Raw genomic sequence first — 4777 nt, forward strand, 5'->3', positions numbered from 1 at the left:
CTGTTGGATGCAGCTTGCAACCCATTCAGACTTTGAGAAATCATATTGACTTGCTGAGTCAATATTTTGTTCTGAGCCAATATGGTATTCAGAGTATCAATTTCAAGAACTCCCTTCTTCTGAGGCGTCCCATTGTTCACAGGACTCCTCTCAGAGGTGTACATGAATTGGTTATTTGCAACCATTTCAATGAGTTCCTGAGCTTCTGTAGGGGTTTTCAGATGAAGAGATCCTCCTGCAGAATGGTCTAATGACATTTTTGACAAATCAGACAGACCATCATAGAATATACATATGATGCTCCATTCTGGAAGCATGTTAGTAGGACACCTTTTGATCAATTGCTTATATATTTCCCAAGCTTCATAGAGGGACTCACCTTCCTTCTGTCTGAAGGTTTGAATTTCCACTCTAAGCTTGCTCATCTTTTGAGGTGGAAAGAATTTGGCCAGGAAAGCACTGATCAGCTTTTCCCAAGAGTTCAGGCTTTCCTTAGGTTGTGAATCCAACCATGTTCTAGCTCTGTCTCTTACAGCAAAAGGGAAAAGCATAAGCCTGTAGACCTCGGGATCAACTCCATTGGTCTTGACAGTGTCATAGATTTGCAAGAATTCAGCTAAGAACTGATGATGATCTTCCAATGGAAGTCCATGAAACTTGCAATTCTGTTGCATTAGAGAAACTAATTGAGGCTTAAGCTCAAAGTTGTTTGCTCCAATGGCAGGAATTGAGATGCTTCTTCCATAGAAATTGGAAGTTGGTGTAGTAAAATCACCAAGCACCTTCCTTGCATTGTTGTTGTTGGGTTCGGCCATAGCTATTTTCTCTGTTTCAAAAATTTTAGTTAGGTCCTCTTCAGAGTATTGTGCTTTAACTTCTCTTAATTTTCTCTTAAAAGTCCTTTCAGGTTCAGGATCAGCTTCAACAAGAATGCCTTTATCCTTATTCCTGCTCATATGAAAGAGAAGAGAACAAAGAAAATATGGAATCCTCTATGTCACAGTATAGAGATTCCTTTATGTGAGTAGAAAAAGAGAAGAATAGAAGAATGAGAAGAGAAAAATTCGAACACAGAGAAGAAGAAGGGGTTCGAATTATGAGAGAAGAGAAGTGTTAGTAGATAAATAAATAAATAGAGAGAGATGAGAGGGAGAGTTTTCGAAAATAATTAAAAAGAGAAGGAAAATATTTTTGTTTTTATAAAAAAAATCAGTTATAATTCGAAAATTAAAAAGAGAAACAAAATAAAAATTGAAAACTAATTAAATTATTTAATTAAAAAGATTTTTGAGAAAGTGGTTAGTGATTTTCGAAAATCAAAGAGAGGAAAGTAGTTAGATAGTTTTTTTTTAAATAAGAATTTTTAAAATCAAACAAAAAGTTAGGTGGTTAATTGAAAAGGATTTTGAAAATCAATTTTGAAAAGATAAGAAGTTAGAAAAGATTTTGAAATTAAGTTTTGAAAAAGATATGATTGAAATTTATTTTGAAAAAGATTTGAAAAAAGAAATTTAAAAAGATTTGATTTTTGAAAAAGTTTTGAAAGGATAGGACTTTTTTTTTAAATTGAAAATTTGACTTGACTCATAAGAAATTACTAAATTTAAAAAAATTTTGAAAAAGTCAACTCAAATATTCGAAATTTATGAGAAGAATAAGGAAAGATATTTTTTTATTTTTGAATTTTTAATGAGGAGAGAGAAAAACATCAAAATGACTCAAAACATGAAAATTATGAATCAAAACAAGAAAAATATGCAAGAAAACTTTGAATGTCAAGATGAACACCAAGAATACTTTGAATGTCAAGATGAACATCAAGAACATGTTTTTGAAAATTTTTGAGAAAAGAAACACATGCAAGACACCAAACTTAGAAATTTTCAATGTTTAGACACTAACAAATTGAAAATACATATGAAAAATAAGAAAAGACACAAAACAAGAAAATGCAAAGATCAAATAAGGAAAATCATCAAGAACAACTTGAAGATTATGAAGAACACATGCATGAGTTTTCGAAAATTTTAATGAAAATTAAAAATATGTAATTGACACCAAACTTAAAAGTTGACACTAGACTCAAATAGGAAACATCAAATTATTTTTGGTTTTATGATTTTATTATTTTTTTTGGATGTTTTTTCGAAAATTATTTTGGAAGAAAGAAAATAAATAAATTCAAATTTTTTAATAAGAATTCCAGGAATCATGCAATGTTAGCCTAAAGCTCCGGTCCAGGAATTAGACATGACTTACTAGCCAGCCAAGCTTTAGCAGATCATTACTTTCAATAACAAGATTGATAGAAATCAACAAGCTCTTGTGATGATGAGTTGAAACCTCGGTCCAAAAGATTAGACATGGCTTCACAGCCAGCCAGACTTCAACAGATCATCATGAAACTCTAGAATTCATTCTTAAAAATTCTGAAGTCATAGAATAATTTATTTTTTTGAAAACTTTTTGAAAATAAAAATAATAAAAACAAAAAGCTTAAAATTAAAATAAAATTACCTAATCTGAGCAACAAGATGCACCGTCAGTTGTCCAAACTCGAACAATCTTCGGCAACTTGGTACGCGAAATCGTGATTATTCATTCCCTGGCTATAGCGCCAAAAACTTGGTGTGGGAGAACGTGATCTCAAGATTTCTTCACAATTCCGTGTAACTAACCAACAAGTGCACTGGGTCGTCCAAGTAATAAACCTTACGTGAGTAAGGGTCGATCCCACAGAGATTGTCGGCTTGAAGCAAGCTATGGTCATCTTATAAATCTCAGTCAGGCATATTCAACTGGTTATGATGTTTTGATAATTAAAATATAAATAAAATATAAAATAAGATAGAAATACTTATGTAATTAAATGGTGAGAATTTTAGATAAGCGTATGGAGATGCTTTGCTCCTTCTAAATCTCTGCTTTCCTACTGCCTTCATTCAATCCTTCATACTACTTTCCATGGCAAGCTGTGTGTTGGGGGATCACCGTTGTCAATGGCTACCGTCCGTCCTCTCAGTAAAAATGGTCCAAATGTGCTGTCACCGCACGGCTAATCATCTGTCGGTTCTCACTCATGTTGGAATAGGATCCATTGATCCTTTTGCATCTGTCACTACGCCCAACACTCGCAAGTTTGAAGCTCGTCACAGTCATCCCATTCCAGATCCTACTCAGAATACCACAGACAAGGTTTAGACTTTCTGAATCTCAAGAATGCTGCCAATTGATTCTAGCTTATACCACGAAGACTCTGATATCAAAGAATTGAAGGCTCTGTTGTCAGGAGAGACAATCAAACACATGGACCAGGAATCCAAGAGATATGCATTCAAGCTTATTTTCATGTAGAACGGAAGTGTTTGTCAGGCACGCGTTCATAAGTGAGAACGGTGATGAGTGTCACTTGATCATCACATTCATCATGTTCTTATGTACGAATGAATATCTTAGAATAAGAATAACCTTGAGTTGAATAGAAAGACAATAGTACTTTGCATTAATTCAAGAGGAACAGCAGAGCTCCACACCTTAATCTACGGGGTGTAGAAACTCCACCATTGAAAATATATAAGTGAAAAGTCTAGGCATGGCCGTGAGGCCAACCTCCAAACGTGTACAATATGATCTATGATAGCATAAAACTAATCAAGGATATGAAATAAATCACTAAAAGTAGTTTTTATACTAAACTAGTAGCTAGGGTTACAGAAAATAAGTAACTAAGTGCAGATAGTGCAGAAATTCACTTCCGGGGCCCACTTGGTGTGTGCTTGGGCTGAGAATTGAAGATTTCACATGTAGAGATTCTTCTTGGAGTTAAATGCCAGCTTTGATGCCAGTTTGTGCGTTTAACTCCAGCTTTTATGCCAGTTCTGGCGTTTAACGCCAGAATAGGGTAGAAAGTGAGCGTTCAAACGCCAGTTTGCGTTATCAAAACTCGGGCAAAGTATAGACTATTATATATTGCTGGAAATCCCAGGATGTCTACTTTCCAACGCAATTGTGAGCGTGCCAATTGGGTTTCTGTAGCTCCATAAAATCCATTTCGAGTGCAGGGAGGTCAGAATCCAACAGCATCTGTAGTCCTTTTTCAGCCTCTGAATCAGATTTTTGCTCAGGTCCCTCAATTTCAGCCAGAAAATACCTAAAATCACAAAAAAATACACAAACTCATAGTAAAGTCCAGAAATGTTAAGTAGCTAGATCCTACTAAAAACTACCTAAAAATAATGCCAAAAAGCGTATAAATTATCTGCTCATCAGTAGCTTTCTTCCAATTCAATCTCTTCTTCATTGCTTACCAAGGGCATGGGAGGTTGTGCCTCTTCTTCTTTAATCCCTATGTTAAGTCGAATGGGATAGGATTCAATTGAAGATAAGAATTCATCAATGATTGAATCCATCTCTTGATCGACCTCTTCAAAATCTTCAACCATGATATGTTTTGGAGGTTGTACACCATCCTCAACATCAATTTCAAGCTTCTTGGAAGAGGGCTCCATGATTCTACATTCCCATGGACTTTCAACATCTCCTAAATCTTCAACCACTTCTTCCTCTTCTTCAACAATCATAACTTCCTCCAATTGTTCCAATACAAAATCTAACTCCTCACTATCCACCAGATTTTCCAATCTCTCCTTCATGCTACACTCTTCATTTGATTCTTCACATGTGGCCATGGAAGTACTTTGAGTGTATAAGTATCAGGAGGCAAAAGTGTTTACTACCTTGGTCAAGGTGGCCGTAAATTCTAATACCTCCCTTTTCA

General features: G+C 35.0%; 1 non-coding gene across 1 annotated transcript; it reads left to right on the forward strand.

Moving 5' to 3' along the window:
- Nucleotides 1-311: 311 nt before the first annotated feature.
- LOC148547570 (small nucleolar RNA R71) lies at nucleotides 312-419 on the forward strand. Its single transcript, XR_015898249.1, has one exon. It is a non-coding gene; the product is annotated as a small nucleolar RNA R71 (small nucleolar RNA).
- The last annotated feature ends 4358 nt before the right edge of the window (nucleotides 420-4777 follow it).

The sequence above is a fragment of the Arachis ipaensis genome, chromosome B8, assembly GCF_059453495.1.
Source record: "Arachis ipaensis isolate K30076 ecotype BB chromosome B8, ASM5945349v1, whole genome shotgun sequence".
NCBI classification, from domain to species: Eukaryota; Viridiplantae; Streptophyta; class Magnoliopsida; order Fabales; family Fabaceae; genus Arachis; species Arachis ipaensis.